Genomic DNA, 12,705 nt, shown 5'->3' on the forward strand with positions numbered 1-12,705 from the left:
TAAAAAAAAAAAAGAGCTGGAGAAGAAAACAGCAAATAATTCCATTATGTTTGCCAAGAAAACCCCAAATAAGGTCACAAAGAGTAAGACATGACTGAAAAAAATGATTGAACAACATTTATAGATATATTCCCAGACTGCTGGCTAAATTCCAATTTATAAGACAACATCTTATCCTTATTGTTAGGGAAGTAGGATGGGTAGCAAGAGTCTCAGTTTTTATAATTTAGTCATTATAATAATTTTACAGAATTGATTTATTTGTTTTCATAATCCTTTGCAAAATCTTTTAGAATGGCATTTAAATCTGATGAGATTTGGAGCTGGATTGAGCAGTCACAATAAACCATCATATCATGAATATATTAGAGTAATAACAGTGATGAAATTGAAGCAACAAGATGACATAGGAGATGGAGTCAGGATGATCTCAGATATTTACTGTATAGTCCTAAGTCAATTAACCTGTCTTTATTTCCTCAACTGTAAAAAGAAGATAATTAGATAATTATAGTACTTATCTTCCAGAGTTCCAAATTATAACACAGTATAATATTCATTAAGTGCTCAGTACATTTAGGCCTTATATAAATGCTAGTGATGATAATGATGATGATGAAACAATGAAAGCAGGTCTTTGTCCTGGTGATGATTTAAGATTTGTAGAATTCTTCCTTCACAATAATCCTGCAAGATAGGTAGTGCAAGAATCATTATTAGTCTCATTTTTCATGAAGGAATAAGTTCACACTTACCCAGAACCAAACAAAGTGGTTAATAAATATCAGAGCTGATCTTTGGTCCCAAGTTTTCTGAATCCAAGATTAGTATCCTTCCTTCCTTCCTTCCTTCCTTCCTTCCTTCCTTCCTTCCTTCCTTCCTTCCTTCCTTCCTTCCTTCCTTCCTTCCTTCTTTCCTTCCTCCCTCCTTCCCTTCTTTCCTTCCTTCTTCCCTCCCTCCCTCCCTCCTTCCTATCTCCCTCCTTCCCTCCCTTCCTCCTATGTCCCTCCCTCCCTCCCTCCCTCCCTCCCTCTCTCCCTCCTATATCCCTCTCTCCCTCCCTCCTTCCCTCCCTCCCTCCTATATCCCTCCCTCCCTCCCTCCTTCCCTCCCTCCCTCCCTCCCTCCTTCCCTCCTCCTTCCTCCTATCTCCCTCCCTCCTTCCCTCCCTCTCTCCCTCCTTCCCTCCTTCCCTCCCTCCCTTCCTCCTATCTCCCTTCCTCTCTCCCTCCTTCCCTCCTTCCCTCCCTCCTTCCTCCCTCCCTCCCTCCCTCCCTCCCTCCCTCCCTCCCTCCCTCCCTCCTCCCTCCCTCCCTCCCTCCCTCCCTCCTTCCCTCCCTCTCTCCCTCCCTCCCTCCTTCTCTCCTTCTCTCCCTCCCTCCCTTCCTTCCTTCCTCCCTCCTTCCTCCCTCCCTCCCTCCCTCCTTCCTTCCTTCCTTCCTTCCTTCCTTCCTTCCTTCCTTCCTTCCTTCCTTCCTTCCTTCCTTCCTTCCTTCCTTCCTTCCTTCCTTCTTTCCTTCCATGATGTATTTTTGGGTTTGCAATTTACTAAAGCTACATAAACCATTTCACTTTTCTTAACCTCAAATTCTTCATTTGTAAAATGAATATCACTTGTACTAATGATCTCTTAGTTCTTCTGGGAGGAAGAGGCTTTGAAAATTGAAAAGCATGTATACTTTTAGAGACAAAATAACATACTTAATGGTGCTTGACACATAGTAGGCATGTAATGGTGTTTGTTGTTGTTTGTTCTTCCTTTTTGTAACTTTGTATAGGATGAAGGATGGTAACATAGAGAAGATTAGTTAAATAGCACTTGACAAGATTAATGAGATAAAGCCCTTGTAGAGAATCTAAAGAAAGTCTTGGAATGGTCATGTTGTCTTCTTCTAACCTTCTTGCTGCTGTTATTTCTTAAGGAGACCTATGACATTAGGGAGGTGATGCTATGATATACAAGTGGGTTAGATTAAAGCAAAGGTGGGCTGTGCAAAGACCAAGCTCACTTTCTTCTCCAGAACCATCTGTGTCCAGTGGCAAGATATAGATTAAAATGAATGGAGATGGACTTGTATACACTGGGAGACCTTGGATTTTTTTAAGCTAAAGTCTTTAATGGTCTCAGTTTGACTGAGGCAATACCCATTTCTTAATTAAGATTAGTTAAGAATTGAAGCAAAGAATGGCCTCTTTTACCTAGCCAAAAAAAAAAAAAAAAATCCAATCTGGGAAGAGAGGACCCTTAGGGTTTCTAGCCAAAATAGAAATAATTGCTATTTATATTCACTCTGAGTCAATCTGAGCCCAAACAAAGACCAATTGGGGCATGGCCTGGAATTTATTGTTGGCCAATTGTTTGGGATGAGTCCTTAAGAAAGAAATCTAGCAGGTAAACCCCCAAATATCTTGATACTTAATAAAGGTTTGTTGATTGATTGATAGCTAGTCCTAGACCTAGGAATTCTTTGCTTCATATCATACCTCTGATACAAACAAAAGATATTTTTTTGGTAATGTCACTTAATCTCTAAGTGCTCTTGGCAATTCTTAAGACCATAAGTGTCAAAGATGTCTTCCTGAATTAGTACAGGGATTTGACATATCTGGTAGTTTCCTATACCAATAAAATCACAGATCTCTATTGGTATAATTTATATCTTATTTTTCATTATATAGGATGGTTGTATGTATATATGTATTTGTGGGTCCCTATTTTACTATGTTATTCCTAAGGGTATAGGATATATCTCATTTTTCTTTGCATCTCCCAATACCTTAACCATGGTATATTGCTATTAAATATTTGATACACGAATGAATGAATGAATGATCAACCAAAGGAACAGTATACCTTTGCTTTTATTTAGGCCATCTGTTTGGAAAGATAGATGATCTACAAATTAGCATCAGAAGTCTATTGCTCCCAATGCAAGTATTAAAATCCCATATCACTAAATGTTCCAAGACTCTCCTCCCTCAGTGAATTTGAAGCTTAGGGGATTCCTTGACCCCTTTAAGCATTTTTTTTTCCTAATCAGGACAAGTTAAGAAGCAGCTCATTTCCACGGACATTATGCATTTCCAAAATGGTCATTTGGGACATCACCAACATCAGCCATAATACCCTTCTCCTCAGTAAGGAGATCCATCTTTAGACAATATCATGGAATATTGTATTGCAGATGTGACAACACATTATTAAAACAGCAAAATCCCAGCTTCCATCTGCCAGTTGAGATGCAAGGCATTGCTCTTTTCCCTGTAATGTTAGACTTTATTGGGTTTGTCAGCAGTACACTCCATTTTAATATTTGATAAATAGATACAGGAGGAGTTGTTTTAAACTACAATCCTGCTGTTTCTGTTGTTCACCTTTCTCCAACTCTGTCTCTCTTCAAACTAATATCTCTACTCCTTCCAAAAAGCAAAATCAATTTTAAAATGACTATGAAAACGAGTTTATTTTTTTCTAGCCCTGGGATTGAAAAAGCTGAGGAATGATTAATTATTTGCTGGGAAGATAATGCAGGCATTTGGGGGCATAGCAATTTTGCATCTTTAATTTTCATCAGGTCTAGCATTTTATCATTAAAACTGCATGACTATATATGAATATATAAAGAGTCTGTGTGTTTGAGAGAGAGAGAGGAGAGAGAGAAAGGAAAGAGAAAGAAAGAGAGAAGAGAGAGAGAGAGAGAGAGAGAGAGAGAGAGAGAGAGAGAGAGAGAGAGAGAGAGAGAGTAATACCTCATATCTTTTAGGCAGTATTTCCTGTGTTTCAGATTTCTACATTGTCTGACCCCATTTCAGTCAATTTTCCCTACCCTGCCTGTCTCCTATCCTCTGAGGGAGAGCACACACTCCTGCTCTGTTTATGCTAATTTTATGCTCTCTGAGTTGTGTCTGTTATTCAAAGCAGTTGAAGCAGTTATTGCCAGTAATCTTATTTCTGCTGGAGCCCCAGGGCAGACTAGGCCTCAAAATCAGGCCTGCAGACCGAGGCAGAGCCCATCATAGCCTGCTGGTAAATGGCAGTTCTTTCCCTCAGAATCTGATATCAGTTACTTCGCAAACACAGTAATAAAATGAAACAAATCAGATTTTCAAGTAAATAAACCAGACTTCAGTAGGAAGCGACAATGGTCAGGACAACAGGAGTTTAATAAGTGATACTGTATACATAGGGAAAAAATAAAAGGCCATTGTACACTCCCTACTCATCTCCTCTTCCTCTTTAAACATATTTCCTTCAGTCACCCCCTCTCCATCCCATCCCACACACAAAGTTGTTTTATTCCCAGCAGAGAAAAAGGAACAAAAATCTAATAAAACTGCTACTGGAGTTGATAGTGACTTTTTGCTTGCCTAAAATAAAAGCCCAATGCTGAAATGTATCTCACTATTCATGGAGCAGCTGTGGATGAGTTGCCAGTGATAAAGTACTTACTCATCAAGCATGCAAGAAGGAAAATCAAATAGTCCTTTTCCCCCATCCATTAAGAGAAAGAAAAAAAAATCTTAACCCAGGAGAGTATTAAAGACCCCTTATGGAGACAAAAACAAAGCCAGTAGCTATGATTTGTTGGGGAAGGGAGGTTTGTGCAAAGGTAACAAGGGAACGATGAATGGTTTTGATTTTATAATAGCAGCTGTCAGTAAGCCAACAATTTTCTCTCTCCATTTTGACTTCCAAAAAATGTTAATTTGTATTTCTATAATCCTTTAAGCTTTAGAAAACACTTTCTATATTTCAAATTATTTGATTCTTTTTAACACAGAGACTAACATCTATTAGTCTAGAAACTACAGGTGTTAACTCCATTTTATACTTAAGAAAACTGAAGTTAGTAAGGGAATATAAGTTTTCTATAGTAACACATTTAATGTGGAAGGAAGGATTCAGATCCAGGTATCTCTTCATTTTAAGTCACACATTAAACCACTCAATCTCTCAAAATAATAATGAAAATAATAATAATAATAGCACATTATAAATTCAGGGTTGCAAAGTGCTTTACTTGTATTATGTCATAGAATTAACTCTTCAATGACAGGATTATTCACTTACAAATTCTCCAAATAAACATTATCCTTTTAAATGTTGACCTTATTTGAGAGAGTGTTTAAGGAACTTTCCAAACCTAAAATTATATGATTCTAAAATGATAAAACATTCCCTTCCTACTTGATCTTAACCTTCTTCCAAGATAAAGATAGCTAATTAATAGTAAACAACTTCTATCTAGAACAAATTCAGAACAAAAGAACATTTTCCTTTGACAGTGTTTTAGAGGAATGGAACAAACTGTCAAGTGATATGGACCAGATAGAGGGAAAAGTTTAAAGTGGTTTGAGTAGAGAAGTCCTCCTCAAAATAATTAGTGAGTTAAAAGAATGGTAGGGTAAACTAATTAAGCATCTTTTGGTCTTAGCAAAAAATTGGAAACAAAGAAGATGCCCATCACTTGGGGAACAATTAAGTTAATTGCTATGAATGAATTTAATGGAATATTATTGTATTGTAAGAAATAATGAATAAATTAAATAAAAAAGCATAGGATGTATTCTATTTAGGGTTGTTTTCCACCTCTCTTATATTGCCATTTTGGATCTCCATAGTGAAATTATTACTGTTCTTCTCAGGGTTTCAGGGGGAAAAAAGACCAAAGAGAATTTCTGCAGTATTGTGACTTTCTGACCCTCATCCACTTTGCTCCCCCATTGATTTTTCAGTCAGTCAGACTTAATTAGATTTTAGAAAAGGATATTTACTAATGTGATAAGAGCAGTTAGTTTAAAAAAAGAATCCCTCTTTACCTCCTAGCCTCCTTACCAGGTGTTGAACAGAGTATAGTGAGCTCGTTAAGACTTAAATGTGGCAAAGGGATACTTTACAGATCCTGCTTGAATGAAATTCCTTTTCTTGCTCGCTCAGTACTTCATTTATTTTCTTTTAGCCATAAGTCTCTACTGAGATGCAAAAGTTGGTGCTTTTGTAAAATCTATAGCACTTTGCTCCACCCCTAAAGAGATCTTACTGTCACTCTACTCCCTGGAGCTACCTTTTCTTGGTATGTCCAATTTGTCATCTCAGTTCTTGACTGGACATTGTTTGTTCCTAGTTTAGTTTCTTTAATGACATGTTCAGTATTGGGGGAAAGAGGGATATTCTTTTTTGGCTTGCTTCTCTCTGGTACAAACACATGGGATTTGCCTCCTCAGGGAATTCCTCAAAGCTCCACTACTGATCTACATAGGCCCTGAGGAATTTCTAATACTTTAAATGAATCCTAATATATTTTCTGTGTAGCTCACTTGACATCATCCAAAGGCTAACTGATTAAAGACTTGTTTGCACTTTGATCAATTCTATAACTCAATCAAAGAGACATTCTCACTTACTAAAGTTATCTAGGAATAGAACATTTTGCATCTTATTAGTTTTGTTAATTAGGTTTGAAAAGTATAGTTTGCTCCTTTCATACATGGGGAGATTTATATAAACTAATACAAATTGAAGTAAATAAAATCCTCAAAATAATATATATAATAGCCATCAAAATATATGTGGAAACAAAACAATCAAAATTCAATGCTTCAAAATTACAAGGACCGAGCAGAACTCCAAAAACGAGAGAAGAGAAGGGACTTTCCATCTTTTTATTGCAGCAGTGATAGATTATAAATATGTAGAATACAATATACATATAGCCGGACTTTTTCAGTATGTTGGTTAGTTTTGGTAAACTATTTTTTAAAATCTTTATTCTTTGTTATGAGGGATAGAGACACTGGAGAACATTGGCAATGTAAAACAAATTGATGATATTTAATTAAGCTTAATGATCTTTTTAACTAAATAAAAATTCCTTATACTTTTACTTGTTTTGATCTTAATGTCTGTTATTAACTCAGTGCTTTAAAAAAATATATATTTTTTTGCTATACATTGGTTTTTGTTTGACTTTGATACTATTCTTTCGAGTAGGTCTACTGGCTGATTTGTAAATGAGATAGTTTTTATATCCTAGTCTTAGATATAAATGCCTAATGACTATGTGAAGATTTATGTATTTAGGTATGGATTAGTTGAGTGGTATAATGCATAGCTCAATGGCCCTAGAGTCAGGAAGTTGTGAGTTCAAATCCAACCTCAGATGGTTACTGGTTGTGTAACTTTGGGCAAATCATTTAATTGATGTCTGCCCTGATTTATTCATCTGCAAAGTGGGGATAATAATAGCATCTACATCATAGGATTGTTATCGGTTTTAAATAAGATAGATTTATAAAGTGCTTTATAAAGCCTAAATCCTTATATAAATGCTAGCTATTTATTATTATTGTTTTGTGTGTGTATATGTGTATATGTGTGTGTCTGTATGTCCCTTCTGAAAGTTACCTATTTTTATATAGACACATCCTTATTCTGCTCTCTCATTCAACCTCCATAACTAAATAGTTGCCAAGACTTGTCAATCCAACTTTCATAATCATTCAAAATGTCTATCCTACTTTCATATTATCTTTCTACTCAGCTTCAAACCTGAGTTGAAACCCTTTTCACCTCTAGACTGGACTATTGTAATAGCCTCTTAATTGATCTTCTGGCCTATCCAACTCATCCTCAATGTAGCTACCAAAATTATTTTCTGAAAATGCAGATATAACCAGGTTATCCTTTGTCCCCACACAAAAACTGTCAATTATTTCCTATTGCTTCTAGGATAAAATATAAAATCCTTAGGCTGATCTTTAAAACTGTATGCAACTTCCTAACTACCTTTCTGCTTTATTTCATTTGATTACATTTCTTTCTTCTCTACTATAACCAAACCATCCTGCTTACTATAATTTAGATATGTCATGCTGTCTCCTTTCTCCATGATTATTTCCCAAATGGTTCCCTATATCCAGAAAACATTCTATCTCATAGAATCCTTAACTCTTTTGAAAGTGAGGTGGCACTTTTAAATACAATTTAAGTATAATTGTACCCAAGGCTTTTCCTAATTTTCAACTCCCTCCAATTATTTGAATTGTATCCCTTTCAAAATTGCATTATTTATTGTCTCTAAGTCTGGCCTATTGTAATGACATTTTAATCCATCTCTATGCCATGAATCTCTCTCTACCCCATTCCATCTCCCATTTTGATGTCAAAATGATTTTCCTAAAGAACAGGACTGATATCAGCACTCACCCACCCACCCACACATACCCACACACACCCATACCCACACACACACACACACACACACACACACACACACACACTCCAAACCAGTGGCTCCCTATGAACTCCAAGTTCAAATGTAAAGTCCTCTTATATGAAAGGAGTGAGATCTCATTCAGGGGAATCTGATTCTTTCTTCCCATGATGTTACAGCATATTGATCAACAAGATAAATTTTCTAGCAAAGAAAGTGTCTGACAAATCCCAGAATAGAGAAAGAACAGGTGAGAGAAGGGGAAGTGGTTAAGGCAGAGGCTGCCAATAAGGAAGGATTTGTAACCCCATACTATATTAGATACCTTATCTTTGTGACCTTATTCATAGGCAAAACAAAATTATTCTAAAGAAACAATGAAAATAAACATGGGCCCATGTAGCAATAGTCTGAAATTAATAGAAACATAATTCAAAATAGACAGTGGACTTGTAATTGTTTCTTTGGAATCTTACTCTAAAATTCTTGTTTTACCTATCCTTAGTTGTAAATTAATAATGTTTCATATTTCTATAGAACTTTACTCAGTACCCCTGCAAGGTAGGCAAAAACAAACAAAACCCCATCATACCAAATCATCCACATTTTATAGCATTTATAGAATGACAATGAAGATCAGAAAGATCTCATATATTCCCTGGGCTCACATTCTTAATACAGTTCAAAATTGGGACTTTAATCCAGTTTTTCTGACTTTGGGATTGATGTGCATTCCATAATCACACTGCTTTTTAAAATACTCTTCTTACTTGCTATATTGAATCTAATCCTTTAATAGTGACTTGAGGACCATTATGTAATGAATCAGGGGCCATAACTCAAAACACTGATGTTCAACCTCTTGATCTCTCTCTGATGTGACAAAACACTTCTTATAATATCAGTTACATGAAGAGGAAAAATGTCATTTCTATTATCCTCCCAGTGGAAGTATGGTGAGAGATTAAGATAGGAAGACCAATCAGGAGACTATTATAATTGTAAAGAGAGAAAGCTTTTTATTGGTTGATGAGCCATGCTCATGTGTACTGATAAAAGCATGCTGAAAGGAAAGTTCTCTGCCTTATCTGTAAGCTTCCCAGTAAGGAAAAATTGTTGGGGTGTTTTCTGTGGGAAAAGGCTAATAGGCTCTTTCAAATAGTTACCATGTAGCTTGGAACTCCTAGCATTGATCTTTTTAGATTTTTTTTTTCAGATTTCATGCAAATGAGGATTTGAGAGGAAATAGACCTTAATTATTATCTTTTGAACTTCAAAAATTCAAAGGTTAAGGTTCTTTTAATATTTAGAACTGATAGCTGCAGCAGCCAAGCCTGATAAATCAAGATCCAGCCCTATGAAGAAATGTCCTTAACCCAGTAATGGATGCATTCACAAGTCAAGGTGCTACTGTCTAAGTAACTATGGGACTCATGCATGAACTGTATCAGAGCCAAAAGTGGTAGAGAAATATTTTGTAGGCACCATTTCCAAGTCTGAGCTTCATCCCCAACTCCTACTCTCAGTTTATTATTTGGCAATGTAATTCACCAAATATAACAAGGGAAGAGGAGAATTATTCTCCTAAGAAGATAATTATTGGAAAAACTGAAAATTAGTTTTCCGAAAACACATACCCTAGTTCTGACTTTATTTCTACATTGCTCTGTAACCTTGAGCAAATGTTAACATCTCTCTTGTCTAAAAATAAAACTATTCCTCCCTCTTCCTCCTTCCCCATGGGAAAATCACTTATGAATAAAGGTGCTTTATAAATGCAAGCAATTATTATAATTATTATAAAGTAGCTTATTAGATCAGACTTGTGATAATTTTTCCTTGAAGTCCACTAGTAACTGCATACCCTTCTTCAAAGAAATAGACAAGTCCTTCAGAGTTCACCTACACAATTAGAAGGAATATCAACAAAGAAATCCCAAAGGGGGAAATGAAATAATCACCAGCAATGGTAATATCCTGACTTCCATGTGAGTACCATGATAAAAGCCACCTTGACTGAAATATTCAAGAATTTAAGAATACTTACTTTTTTTCCCTCTTGAGTGAGAGGGAATACATAGAAAAGAGCCATTATCAGGCTTAAATGTGTTACTGTCCTCATGAGGAGAAAAAAATTTTTTCTAACACATCTCCAGATAGCTCTGACACCTTTGAATTATGAGGTCTCTCACCTCTCTCAAAAATGAATTTCAGCTCCCAGAGATGTCAGTTATTCTGTACTAGGTGGAATCCTTCCCTCTGCTTCATTATATATCATTTAAAGGAGGTGCCTTTGAAAGGCTTCTTTTTAGACCAGGGTTGGAATAATTTTTTTCTAAGATTTTGGTCCAGATAGATACATCTTGCTTTAAGCAAAAGCAGTACACAAAAGTCTGTCTTTCAAAATACAATATATTATATTTTGGGGAAAGGGTGGTACTATTCATTTCACCAAAACGTTAAGCTTTAGCAACATTCAAAGTGGTATTTGATTTACAAAAATTCACTTTTCATGTTACTTTGGGGGATACGATGATTTCACAAGGGGGATAAGAATGTTAGCTTCTCTCATTGATGAAACCATTCCTCCTCTTCTGAGACTGTAGTAAATTTTGTATTTTCAGCTCCTCCATGCTCGTCTGAGTGGTACTAGGCAGGGTAAATGGTGAATTTGGCCCATCAGCCAGTGCTGGTTTCACGTGGGTTGGGATAGTGTATAGAAAAGGAAGGATGAATAAAAGAGAGAAAGAAGCTGAAGGTAGAAATAATAATAATTTAGAAAAAAATAAGTAAAAATATTTTCATTTATTTTCTTCTAAAATGAGAAAAAAAATGAGCCTAGGAAAGACCATAAGAAAGGGCTTTTCATTGAAAGCAATGAAGATTTTTTTTTTTTTTTTTTTTTGCTCTCCCTTTTGGGTGTGGGGAATGTACTTTGTTTGTTTTAAGTGACCTGAGAATTAATACTCAAAAATGTTCCTTCCTTGTTTCCTGATTCAGGCATAGAAAAGTTTTGTCTTATGACTTCTGCTTCTCTCTTCCAGCTAAATAAAGTCCATTGCCTCATATAACTATAATAAGGCAGAAAATATAATATTGAATGACTTAAAAAAATAATAGAAAAAACCCTCCAAATATTGTGTGTTCAAACGTTTCTCCCCTCACTCATATAGAGAGGCTGGGGAAGAATTTAGTGCTAAATAAATGCTGCCTCAAACCAGGCAAGATAAAACATAAATCATTGCATTAAAAACCTCTAACAAGTCTATCTGCTTTTTGAAATGACTGGGAGATGAAAGAGAGGAGTCTCATTTAAAAAGGCCCAACGGATCAGTTCTGCATTTATATAGCTGTTATCAAAAGCAATTCATTTGGAGATCAAATAGACTGACAGATAGGACAAGCGGGGGATCACTACTGCCTTGAGGCAGCCAAAAGCCAGGATGGCTTCCCAGCACCATCACTAATATTGGGTGTAGTCAATGCTCATGTCTATTACTACTTTCAGCCCCTGCCAGATGAATGTTAATACACACTCAGCTCTCTGACCAGAGGACTTGTAGGGAAAAGAAGAAATAGTAGTAGCATTCCCCATCTGGGCTGGTTGGGAGATCTCTGTCCCATTATGTTGAATTGCAGGCCCTGTTAATCCTGACTCTAGGCAAAGGGAATAAAAGGAAGAGAGGGGTAATAAAAGGGAGCCTTTCTCCAGGCCCTGAGGCTCTACCATTGCTTTGTAAATTGCCAAATCTGAAAGAATAATAACCCATATTTACATAGGACTCAACTATTTCAAAAACACTTTCCTTTTGAAAAACAAAAATAAAAAACTTAGGTAACCAGTTTTCTGCTAAAATGCAAATTTTGACACTTATTGTCAGTTCCTAGTTCTATTCTAGGTGATTCAAATATTCTCAGCTTCAGAGAAGGTATGGACCTAACTTTGCAATGGGAAAGTCTACCTCAAAAAGTTCTACTTAATTCAAGGGAATTCTATTATTTCATCTCACCTGTGGCTCCAAGAACCTGAAGAATGCCCAGAAATCACATGGGTAAAACTATCTCAGCTGACAAACCATACTAGTTTGAGGGTAACTGAAAGGCCTCAAACAAGTCAGTGAATTAGGGCGATGTCTATCCCAAGTAAGTAAAGACATCCTCACCAAAATGGGCAGATGAGAACATTTTGTTCCAATAGTCATGAAGATGGCTGAAGCAGACTTTGTGAAATCATTAGAGTTTGGTCAGATATCAAAGATATCAAGCTCACCACTGCATCTCAGGCCATTACTAGTCTTCTTGACTTATGTCTTGCTACTGGACCTTGATGATTCTGGAAGAGTGAGTGAGCGAGCTGATGGATGACTTTGTGCAACTCTGCCTCACTTAAATCCAATTCACATTTGAATTAACACATCACCCGGTATACCAAGAGAACCCCAGAGATTCTACTAAAAAGCTATTAGAAATAATTCATAACATTAGCAAAGTA

This window comes from Antechinus flavipes, chromosome 4, assembly GCF_016432865.1.
Source record: "Antechinus flavipes isolate AdamAnt ecotype Samford, QLD, Australia chromosome 4, AdamAnt_v2, whole genome shotgun sequence".
NCBI classification, from domain to species: domain Eukaryota; kingdom Metazoa; phylum Chordata; class Mammalia; order Dasyuromorphia; family Dasyuridae; genus Antechinus; species Antechinus flavipes.